This window comes from Myxocyprinus asiaticus, chromosome 39, assembly GCF_019703515.2.
Source record: "Myxocyprinus asiaticus isolate MX2 ecotype Aquarium Trade chromosome 39, UBuf_Myxa_2, whole genome shotgun sequence".
Classification (NCBI taxonomy): domain Eukaryota; kingdom Metazoa; phylum Chordata; class Actinopteri; order Cypriniformes; family Catostomidae; genus Myxocyprinus; species Myxocyprinus asiaticus.
Window position 1 is genome coordinate 8,497,691 of NC_059382.1, and position 13,042 is coordinate 8,510,732.

The following is a 13,042-nucleotide window of genomic DNA, read 5'->3' on the forward strand; positions in this document are numbered from 1 at the left end:
ATTCTAATACACATTGCTTATGCAAGATTCATTGGTACACATTTTGCCAGTTAAAGATAAAAGACTGCTGTGCATTATTCCAATAAAACATTTGTCTCCATGTGTGTCTCAGTGTCAGTGTGAATAAAATATTGTGAATAAAGCACCACTATTGACCAATCAGCATCCAGAACCGGAGCTATTCGTTTTATAATTTTAAATACTGTATATAACAATCAGATTACATTACTATTTAACTCTGAAATCAGATGTTCTTTAACATTAGGGTGACTAAACTGAACGTACAGTATACATTTATATCGAATAAAAATTAATAAAACTAGAAAAAATAACATTTTATATAAATTCGTCGAAATATAGAGACAAACGTGTGCATTTAACCTAGTTTTGCTTGAAATGGCAGGGCAGGGGCTTAAGTGAATTAGTGAATTATTTATGTTAACTAGTTCATTTACATGAACTGTCCAAACGAACCAAATCTCCAAAATGAATCTGAGTTCACGCTGTTAAATTTAAATGAATCATTAATTTTAACCAGTTCATTTACACGAACTGTCCAAAAGAACCGATTCATTTAAATGATTTGAATTTTCCAGTTACGAGAGTAACAAAACAAAGTGACAGTTGTTACTCTACAGCGCTACTCGTTAGAGAATGTAGTTCGTTACTGTAAAAGCTACACTGTTGTGAAAATAGTTGAGCTACTGTCACGCTACTGAAAAAAATAAAATAATTGTAGGTAGCCTAAATAAGTAGTCTTTTGTCAAAATGTAGGCCTAATAACCTCAGCTTCACCTCAGAAACGACTTTCCTTTTCGGCTAAAACGTATTGACCAACCAACGCCTGATTAAAACAGTAATTTTCATAATGGCGGATGTTAACCTTTCTAGCTTCTGTAGTTGCGTTTTACCATTTAGCCTTTATTTTCTGCAGTCAGGTACTAAATAGGAGATTCCTGAATTACAGCAAGTAGACTGGGCTCTAGAGATCAGCAACATATGGAAAGTCTTTCAGAATGTGGAGAAGGAAAGAATGACATGAGGTGAACCTCATCAATGGAGGTCTAAACAGACATTCCTTCAGTAGTAGCTCAGCGATGGCCGAGCGGCTAACAAAAGGATCTACTTACTCTTGTGTGGGTGTGCATGGTTTACATTTTTTTGTGACATTAAGTGGATGAAGCTAACCAAAATTCTCTAACCGAACCCTAATTCTGTCATCATTTACTCACCCTAATGTTGTTCCAAACCTATGGCTTTCTTCTGTGGAACACTAAATGATATGTTTTGTAGAATGTTAACCTCAGTCACCATTCACTTTCATTGCATCTTTGAAAAAAAAAAACAGAATTAGCTTAGTATACAACCAATAGATGTCAATGCAAAGTCCCCACCGTGACAGAAAAACTAACATACATGCGTGTTTATGGATATGCTGTGCACCAGTCCATTAGCTCACTATAAGGATTTTAGCTTGATTGTTGGCAACGTGGCATTTAATCAGATTTGAACATGATGGCTGGCAAGAAGTCCTGCAAGAGAACACAGTGTCCCTAGTTTCACCGCCCTAGAGTCTGAGAGCTCTCGCTGGGGACAGCGTCCTCAGATCCCCCTCTTTAACTCAATTAGCCTTTAGTAAACTCATCTGTGAACCATTTGCTGTTTTAGATTAGTGATGCGCAGGTTAAAACACAATAAAGAGTGCCTATATATAGGTATAAACTGATAAGCTTAAAGGAATAGTTCACTCAAAAATGAAAATTCTCTCATCATTTACTCACCCTCAGGACATCCCAGATGTGAATGACTTTCTTTGTTCTGCTTAGCTGAATACAAATGAAGATTTTTAGAAGAATAAATGCAAGTGAATGGGAACCAACAGTTTGAAGCACCAAAAAGCACATAAAGGCAGCAAAAGTAATCAATAAGACTCCAGTGGTTAAATATACGTCTTCAGAAGTGATATGATAGGTGTGGGTGAGAAACAGATCAATATTTAAGTCCTTTTTTACTGTAAATTCTCCTCCCTGCCCAGTAGGTGGTGATATGCACGAAGAATGTGAATCACTAAAACAAAAGAAGAAGAAAGTGAAAGTGGAGATTGATAGTAATAGAGGACATAAATATTGATCTGTTTCTAACCCACACTTATCATATCGCTTCTGAAGGCATGGAATTAACCACTGAGTCTTATGGATTACTTTAATGCTGCCTTTATGTGCTTTTTTAGCTTTAACATTTTGGTACCCATTCACTTGCATTGTGAGGACCCACAGGTCTGAGATATTCTTCTGAAAATCTTTGTGTTCTGCAAGAAAGAAAGTCATTCATATATTGGATAGCATGAGGGTGGGTAAATGATGAGAGAATTAATATTTTTTTGGCAAACGATTCCTTTAAAACTAATCGGTAACAGGCTACTTCTACATTTCTGTGTGGTTTATGTAAGCCAGAGTGTTTTGCAAAAATATGTGACCATTGGAGTGTTTTTTAGCGCATTGCAGTGTGGTTGCTAGTGTGTCCTTGGTGGTTGCTAGGGCATTGTTAGGTGGTTGCTTACTGGCCCAAGTCAAAAGAACCCCCTTCCAGGTCTCTAAGAAATGCTGGCCCCTAGATATGAGTCGAGTTCCTCCTTCAGTGTAAGTCTATAGTCTATCTCTTCATGTTCATTGCACAAACAGTGCAGGATGAGTTTAATCTCAAGAGTTAGGGGTTTGTTCAACTCCCTAAACATAAGTATGAGCAAATAGTGATGCTTGCCTTAACATCACTTATAAAGTAAAACTTATTTGAAAGTTAAAGTAAATGTGCTGTATGTTTTTAAATTGTTTTGTCTGACAGTAGACAATGGACAATATTGAAACAAAGAAACTTACATGCAGTAACATAGAAAGCCCTTTAAAGGACTCACTTGTATTCACTCTAACCCCCCCCCCACACACACACACACACTTTTCACGAACACACACACAAACGCATACACACTTGGTTTATAATGTGTTTATAAGTAACCAGGTAGCTGAGTGACAGGAATGTCAGACATGTCCTGGTCTCTCATTAGGGAAAGAGAATGACAGAGTTCAACCATCTGAAAGTGTAAACACTAAGTGCACACAATGGCTTTTTTAAAGCAAATGTACACACACACACACACACAACTTAGTGTTCTTTATTGTAGGGTGGTGTAATCTGATCTGTCTGCACTGCCATGATCAAGGTTTGTCTCCATAACAAGCATACACACTCTGAAGACATCTATAGACACAGCAGGTTTTGAGATTTAAAGGGATAGTTCATCCAAAAATGAAAATTGTGTCATCATTTACTCACTCTTGTTTTTCCAAACCTGTATGACATGATCTCTTCAATGGAACACAAATGGAGATTATAGGCAAAATAACAGCCTCAGTCTCCTTTCACTTTCACTGTATGGAAATAGATGCAATGAAAGTGAATGGTGACCGAGGCTGACATTCTGCCTAATATCTCCTTTTGTGTTCCCTAGAGGAAAGACAGTGGTAGTGATGCTTTGTTTGTGAATGAATCAGTCTTTTTGAATGAATCTTTTATAGCGAACGAATCGTTCTCGTTCACCTCCATACTTGTCTCTCCCTTTCGAAGCCAGTGAGCTTTACAGTTGGAAGTGTGAAACTACTTTGGTGGCTTTTCTTGCCTGTAAAGACTGATTAGAGCACGAGCCAATAGCATTTGAGTGCAAGCTGTGAGGCAGCATATCACTGGTTTGACCCACTATACGAATACACCCCTTCACTGAACAACTCAAGGCGGTCGTTTGAGTCTGAATTCTCTCATCATCGGGGTGGACTGGGAAGAGAAATTGGCCCGGGATTTTACATAGAAACTGGCCCAAAAGTTGTTGAGCTGGGGGGTTGGGGGTTGTCGCTGTCCTTTTCTGCATATCTGCCCCCTTCAGCATATCGCGGTGCCGTTTTGTGGTCCGTTCTGCATAACGCGGCGGCCCATTTCAGCTTATCGTGGCCCATTCGCAGCCAAAGTCCCGGTTCTCCCGATGGCCAGTCCGCCCCTGCTCATCATTTACTCACCCTCATGCCATCCCAGATGTGTATGGCTTTCTTTCATCTGCTGAACACGAACGAACATATTTAGGAGAATATCTCAGCTCTGTTGGTCCATACAATGCAAGTGAATGGTGACCAGAACTTTGGAGCTCCAAAAAGCACATAAAGGCAGCATAAAAGTAATTCATACGACACTAGTGGTGATATTATCGATGTGGGTGAGAAACACCTTTTTTTACTATAAATGTCTACTTCCACTTTCAAATTCTTCTTCTTTTGTCTTTATAAATTTGCATTTTTTGTGCATATCACCACCTACTGGGCAGGGAGGAGAATTTAAAGTAAAAAAGGACTTAAATAATGATCTGTTGAGGGCTTTTTCCACTTGAAATCGTTAATCCTGGGTTATTCTAAACCCCGGGTAAACGGAATCTTGGCTTATCCTGTTTGAATAATTAATCCTGGGTATTCATGTTCAGACATTTCACACTGTACAATCGTAAACTCTGGGTTAACGTTCTTATTTGCATATTTGCGGCGTCGATACCAATGATTGGATGAATTCAGCTCACGACGGACACTGGCAATGGAGCTGCTCTGCTCTTCTGTGGAAATGTCGCTAAGCAAATAATCTCTGTTTGTCTTTTGTATTCTGAAATATGCCTCGAAAACACATAATTCTGTCTCTTCATCATGGCAGTTATCGCGTTTGCCACCACTGTGCAACACTTTACTGGTTTCCCTCAAACGGATAACGTAAACATGGCGTGAAAGTTTCAGCGACGGTACAAAGCACATGAAATTTAATAAAGTAAGTACTGAGGCTTTATTTGGTTGGTTTTCTGTTGCTAAACAACTTTCTAAAATATTCTAACACCACATCATTTTCACATTTTATACCTTTGGCACCGCAACGCGTGGTTTACTCCGCAAATTGCTCCGGAGCAGGGTTTTATAACCCCGGATAAAAAGCGGTGCTAACCCCCTTTCAGAATTACAAGAGTAAAATGTTGCTTTACCAGGTTAAGTGCAGCGTGAAAAGCCCTTTTCTCACCAAAACCTATCATACCTATTCTGAAGATATAGATTTAACTCTGCAGTTGCATGGATTATTTTAATGCTTCCTTTATGTGCTTTTTGGACCTTCAAATTACTGGCTACCTTTTATTTGCACTAAATGGAGCAACAGAGCTCAGACATTCTTCTAAAAATCTTTGTGTTTTGCAGAAGAAAAAAAAATCATACATATCTGGGATGGCATGAGGGTGAGTAAATGATGAGAGAATTGTCATTTTTGGGTGAGCTTTTCCTTAAAAGCTGTTAAACTGCATATAGGACAAAAATGCAACTTCAATTTTTGTCAAAAATAATTTTTCAGTTTAGCTTCATACTATCCAACAGATAAACACAAAATGCAATTATTAAATATCAGTTGTATAAGTTTACAGTGTCTGCATGCAATGATGACAATGAATTTTTGTAAGGAAATGCATTTGCATTCATGCATTTGGTTAATTACACAAAACACCCAGCAGGAAGTAAGAGAGGTCCAGATGGAAGAAATAAAGATAACTGAGGAACAAAAGGAAAGAGGACGAAAAAGGAAATGAGTAGATGAGAAGATAAAGAGAGGCAGAAGATAAAAATGAAAGAGGAGAAGAAAAAGAGAGCAAAACTAGTTGAGACTAAACAAATGAAACAGATTATAAAAAATAGGGTTCAATTTTTGTAAATAAGATTAAATGTGTCAGACATGAAGATAGCTGCAGTACAGATGAAGAACAGAAATGGAGGTAGAGCAATGCAATAGAAGCAGAAGAAGAAACGGAGTGAGAACAAAGAGTAGACGTGTGGAAGAAAGGCGCGAGGGGGTGTGCGCGCATTTGTGTGTACATGTACGTGTGTCTGCAGTATGTTGGGGTTGATGAACTGAATAAAGGGGCCCCACAGCAGTCTGGGGGATAATACTCAGCAGATGTGTCCTTATCTGACTCTGAGAAGGGTAGAGCTGAACCCGGATGGAGGGGAAAATGGCAAAAAACAAAAAAAAAACAACAAAAAAAACAATGCATACTCCAATCTATGACCAACTGGCCATTTCACTTATTCAGGGTCATGCTTAATCATATACTGCAAACAGTTGGACCAACATTCCAAGGCATTTTGGAATTAATGTGCAGGGAGGACATTTTTGTGCTCATAGGTTGCTCTTTACAGTGCTGGCGAGTGGTTAATTAAAAGTAGTATTGCTAGTAACTTAAATAGTGTGGCAGTAGCTCAGCTATAATAGTGTAGCTTTTTGAGTAACAAGATACATTTTCCAACGAGTAGCGCTGGAGCATTACGAAACGCTACATTTGTTGGCTGGCTGCAACCTAGTCTCATAGAATGAAAGTTACTATAACTAAATTTTGGCAAATTGAGTAGCCTATTACACACTGCTGCGTTATGATATCAAAACATTTGAACATTTGAAGAACGATCTATTTTAACACTTGTATCACAGACTCACCTTCATTAACATGCTTATTCCAATGTGATTAGCTTGCAAGGTAGCTCACCTGAAAGAGTGTTGGACTTTGAATTCTGAAGACCTCAGTTCAAGCCCAGCCAAGCACGCAAGATAGCATGTGAAACGGAAGTGCTATAGTAGCGATTAAAAATTATGTGGTTGCTTCAGAAAGTGTGCCTTTCATGTCACAATTGCTTTTCAGGACACTATTCGTTAGGTTTAGTTTAAAGTTATGTGTTAGGGAGGTATGTTTTACTCATTAAAACCGTCATCTAACATTCACCTTAAAAACCTTGTCTGATTACGACACCATTTCACTTGCTTTTGCCGCCCCCCACAGGACATGTCACAGGGAAACTGCAGCCAAATGCGTAATGAAGCACAACATTTTGTTTTGCAAAGATGTTGCCATGCTCACGTAATTTACATGAGATCAGGCTAATTACATTGTATTGTGAACACAGCAGTGGATCTGAGTGCGTAATCAAATGCACTCACCTAAGCACTGGGGAATCCAAATCATTTGAGTGAATCGGTTCTTTCAGACAGTTCATGTAGGCTAAATGCCAGTCAAAATAAACGATTTCTTTATATTTACAGTTGGAAATTCGGAGCTTGGAACTCCGCTGGTTCATGTAAATGAACTAGTTCACAGAAATGATTCACTGATTCACCACATGCAGTCTTAAAGGCACCTTGATTTATTTTTTTGAAGCAAAATATTTAGTTAATTGCTGCTGTTTACTACTTTGTTTCAATTCAGGTACATAAAATAGGGTTTTCTCGTTTATTAAGGATAAATTTATGTTCAATTTAATGTTGTCACCCTTTTTGTTTAACCCTTAGGAAATTAATCAAGGTTTTAGTATAGTAATCTTGTAGTAACCATTGTAACCATGGTTAATTTTGTGGTTTATGGTTGCTATAGTAAAATAATACATTTTGGGGAAAAGGGAATGTCACCCTAACTAAATATTTAATAATTATTTAATTATTTAATATTGAATTCTATCATTACTGCAGAAATAAATAATGTCATCTGATTGTTAAATGTCTAAAATATTTCCTTCTTTAAAAACAGCTCCAATTTACTTGGCTTCTTTGTAGTGTAGCTAACTACTTTTTTAGCTTGACTGTGGTTAAACTATGAGTAGCTTGTAGCTTGGGAAGCTACAATTTCAAAGTAACTTCACTAACACTGACAAGTCTCTTTTATAGCTGAAATTAATAATACTTTATCATATATTATGTTTTCATAAGCATCAACTTTGAGATGTTTTTCCTAAAATTGTGAATTAGGAGAAATACAAATAGACAGAAATGAGACAATAACTGACAAACATATAACTATCTATACTAACGTATAGAGCTATAAAATGATTGAGGACAGCATAGCTCAGATAATTTGGTCTTTGGTGAAAAATAATGTTCATATTTAAATTTTTGACTTTTGATTACAGACAATCACCACAGCGGCTTAACACCTATAACACCATCACATAAAACAAAGGCAGCCTGAGGAAACACAAAATACAGTTTTCAAATATATATATTTTTTATTGAAGCAAAAAAGTTATCCAACACCTATATCACCCATATGAAAAACCAACTGCCCCCTTAAACTTATAGCTGGTTGTGCCACCTTTACCAGCAACAGCTGCAACCAAACGCTTCCGATAACTGGAGATCAGTCATTCACAATGCTGTGGTGGAATTTTGGCCCATGCTTTTTGCAGAACTGCTTTAGTTCAGCCACATTGGAAGGTTTTTGAGCATGAACTGCCCGTTTAAGGTCCTGCCACAGCATCTCAATCGGGTTCAATCAGGACTTTGACTAGGCCACGCCAAAACCTTAATTTTGCTTCTTTTGAGCCATTCAGAGGTGGACTTACTCCTATGCTTTGGATCATTGTCTTGCTGCATAATCCAGTTGCGCTTGAGCTTCAGCTCACAGACTGATGACAGGACGTTCTCCTTTAGGATTTTCTGGTAGAGAGCAGAATTCATGTTTCCCTCAATTATTGCAAGTCACCCTGGCCCTGAAGCAGCAAAGCATCCCCACAACATCACACTACCACCACCATGCTTGACTGAAGGTATGATGATGTTCTTTTTGTGGAATTCTGTGTTTGATTTACGCCAGATGTAACGGGACCCCTGTCTTCCAAACAGTTCCACTTTTGACTCATCAGTCCACAGAACATTCTCCCAAAAGTTTTGAGGATCATCAAGGTGTGATGTATTTCAATCACCCTTTTCCTCATCATTTCTGGAATTTTTTTCGACCTTGGCATAGTGTGCTACTGGGTAAGAACATTTTGCCAACTTCATGCTGCTGAAAAAGTTCTATTTAGGTGTTGATTTGATTGAACAGGGCTGGCAGTAATCAGGCCTGGGTGTGTCTAGTCCAATGGAACCCCATTATGAATGCAGTTTCATAGATTTTGGGATTTAGTAACTAAGGGGGCAAATACTTTTTCACACAGGCCCAGTTGGTTTTGGATTGTTTTGCTTCAATAAATAACATTATCATTTAAAAACTGTATTTTGTGTTTACTCAGATTGCCTTTGTTTTATGTTAGATTTTGTTAGATTTTTTGCACTGTAGGTTTTTGGATAAAAATGATCAAAGCCTGGCGAGTCTGTTCTTTTATGAGAGGCCAGGAGGAGATGACAAGGCTCTTGAGGTGGTCGGCCACCCTTTCATTAACTGAAAGGCTGAAACCACTGATAAACAGTCATTAAGCTTTGAACAGAGTTAGCGGTGACTACAAGGCCAACGGAGAGTGCTGACAACTTCAAGCTAGCATTAAAAATCTAAATGTTTAGAGCGATCGGTTTGTAGCCACATGAAACTTTGGAATAATAAGACTTTATTTAGAGGCAGGCTTCCTATAGTTTATGATTTTAGAGCACGCTTCAATACGAGGAACAAACAATTTTGGTTAGAAGCCGAGCCACGCTGTCAAGCATTTTAAATCATTTTGATACATACAACTTAGCATAGTTGAAACAGCTGTGCGCTTGCCAATAATTTTGCTGCTGCATTTCTCTGAATGGATGTTAGATGTGGTTTTCGCTCAGTTTTTATTTTTTTACCAGTTCGTTATCTTTGACTTGGAGACTCCCTTTTATTGTGAGTTTGTCTCTAAATATAGCTTGAATGAAAATGGAACAAAGCAGTGTCCGTTCTTAATCAAGTGTGTTTTAGGTTCAAACAGTCCAAAAATACTGTGGCAGTCATGCGCCGCTCATCTGAATTAGTGCGCGGATGGTTTTGGGGGTAATTCAATTTGAGCATGCGTGACTCAGAGTAAGAGATATGCCGCAGAATGCGTAAACTGATCAGCTTGTAGTCTGAAGCAAAGGTGATAAGTATCACATAGAGGACAGAGTTTGAAAAGATGCTTATTTGGCAGTAACAGGATGTTCTTTAGTCTGAAAGGGTCAATGCAAAGTAAATTCTAGAGACTGTTGTGCATGAAAATCCCAGGAGATCAGTAGTTACAGAAATACTCAAACCAGCCCATCTGGCACCAACAATCATGCCACGGTCCAAATCACTGAGATCACATTTTTACCCATTCTGATCATTTTGACTTGCCCCTCCTTTTCTATAAAAAAAGCAAAAATCTGGGTTACAGTGAGGCACTTACAATGGAAGTGAATATCTGAACATTAAAAGACTCACTTTTTCAAAAGTATAGCCACAAGGCATAAACAGTATGTGTGTAAACATGATTTTAGTGTGATAAAATCACTTACTAACCTTTTCTGTATACAGTTATAGCCAATTTTACAATATTGTTGCCATGACAATGTAATGTCAACAAACCCTAAAACCGTAAAACATCTTTAAATTTTCTAAGAATTTCACACACCATTGCACTTGTGTACAGGTGCATCTCAATAAATTAGAATGTCGTGGAAAAGTTCATTTATTTCAGTAATTCAACTCAAATTGTGAAACTCGTGTATTAAATAAATTCAATGCACACAGACTGAAGTTGTTTAAGTCTTTGGTTCTTTTAATTGTGATGATTTTGGCTCACATTTAACAAAAACCCACCAATTCACTATCTCAAAAAATTAGAATATGGTGACATGCCAGTCAGCTAATCAACTCAAAACACCTGCAAAGGTTTCCTGAGCCTTCAAAATGGTCTCTCAGTTTGGTTCACTAGGCTACACAATCATGGGGAAGACTGCTGATCTGACAGTTGTCCAGAAGACAATAATTGACACCCTTCACAAGGAGGGTAAGCCACAAACATTCATTGCCAAAGAAGCTGGCTGTTCACAGAGTGCTGTATCCAAGCATGTTAACAGAAAGTTGAGTGGAAGGAAAAAGTGTGGAAGAAAAAGATGCACAACCAACCGAGAGAACCGCAGCCTTATGAGGATTGTCAAGCAAAATCGATTCAAGAATTTGGGTGAACTTCACAAGGAATGGACTGAGGCTGGGGTCAAGGCATCAAGAGCCACCACATACAGACATGTCAAGGAATTTGGCTACAGTTGTCGTATTCCTCTTGTTAAGCCACTCCTGAACCACAGACAACGTCAGAGGCGTCTTACCTGGGCTAAGGAGAAGAAGAACTGGACTGTTGCCCAGTGGTCCAAAGTCCTCTTTTCAGATGAGAGCAAGTTTTGTATTTCATTTGGAAACCAAGGTCCTAGAGTCTGGAGGAAGGGTGGAGAAGCTCATAGCCCAAGTTGCTTGAAGTCCAGTGTTAAGTTTCCACAGTCTGTGATGATTTGGGATGCAATGTCATCTGCTGGTTTTGGTCCATTGTGTTTTTTGAAAACCAAAGTCACTGCACCCGTTTACCAAGACATTTTGGAGCACTTCATGCTTCCTTCTGCTGACCAGCTTTTTAAAGATGCTGATTTCATTTTCCAGCAGGATTTGGCACCTGCCCACACTGCCAAAAGCACCAAAAGTTGGTTAAATGACCATGGTGTTGGTGTGCTTGACTGGCCAGCAAACTCACCAGACCTGAACCCCATAGAGAATCTATGGGGTATTGTCAAGAGGAAAATGAGAAACAAGAGACCAAAAAATGCAGATGAGCTGAAGGCCACTGTCAAAGAAACCTGGGCTTCCATACCACCTCAGCAGTGCCACAAACTGATCACCTCCATGCCACGCCGAATTGAGGCAGTAATTAAAGCAAAAGGAGCCCCTACCAAGTATTGAGTACATATACAGTAAATGAACATACTTTCCAGAAGGCCAACAATTCACTAAAAATGTTTTTTTTATTGGTCTTATGATGTATTCTAATTTTTTGAGATAGTGAATTGGTGGGTTTTTGTTAAATGTGAGCCAAAATCATCACAATTAAAAGAACCAAAGACTTAAACTACTTCAGTCTGTGTGCATTGAATTTATTTAATACACGAGTTTCACAATTTGAGTTGAATTACTGAAATAAATGAACTTTTCCACAACATTCTAATTTATTGAGATGCACCTGTATATGGCTGTGTGACAATAAATGTGATTTGATTTGATTTGATTAAAAATGACAATTTAAATTTTACAGCTCAAATAATACATGAGTTTTAACAGAAGAATGAATGTAAGTGCTTTTATAAAATTATGAGTTTCACATTTCTGCCCTCAAAAAACTAAGTGCCTCACTGTAACCTCAATTTTTGCTTTTTTTATTTTTTTTTTTTTAAGAAAAGGAGGGATGAGTTGAAATAAATTTTTGTGGTAATCAATATTAAGCCACAAATGCTGTCAATTGAGCTTGACTTGCATTGAACCCGGAATATTCTTTTAAATTGCTGTTTAATCCAGAAAGTGTCACGCAGTTATTTTGAGATAAAAACAATTATTTTATTTTTTTTTACTGTAAATTTAACATCATTTTTTTTTTTTTTTTTTTTTTTACAGTGTCAGCATGGTTATGTAAATTACAAAAGTTTTAAACTGTAAAATTTACAGGTTGTTCTGTAAAGTTGTTTACATATTTACTGTATTTTTTACATAATTATTCTGGCAACCACAGCTGCCAGTTTTGTTTTTTTGTTTTTGTAAAACAACAGGATTTTTTTTTTACAGCTTATAGAGTAATTTCGAACACGTATTACATGATGTGTTTGTTTCCCTACAGACAATGTCCTCCGTCAGCTGTAAATATGAAATTTATAGCAGCCCCTCTCTGATAATAGTGTGTTTATCTCTTCGTTGGTTAGGGGTCATTGATAGAACAGTTGTTCTGCACATAATACCTGGGACCCTCTGTCCTCACAGTACTTCCTCTTTGAGCGCTGTTATGTCAAAGGATTCCTCTCTGGCTGTGAGCTATTGAGATATAATGAGCACACGGGGTGACTGTGTCACTTTAGGCCAAATCACACAATAAATCAGCAATGTGTTTGTGCTGCGGTAGTAATGCCAGTGAAGTCCTCGCTGCTAACAGCTCCAATACTGGGTCACACTCTAGCTAAGAATACAACAGTGACAGTATAAATTGTG

The 13,042-nt window shown here is 37.9% G+C and overlaps 1 long non-coding RNA gene across 1 annotated transcript in view; it reads right to left on the reverse strand.

Moving 5' to 3' along the window:
- Positions 1-13,042, reverse strand: part of LOC127430187 (uncharacterized) — a 48,554-nt gene that overhangs the window by 34,804 nt on the left and 708 nt on the right. The gene's annotated exons all lie outside the window — the stretch shown is intronic.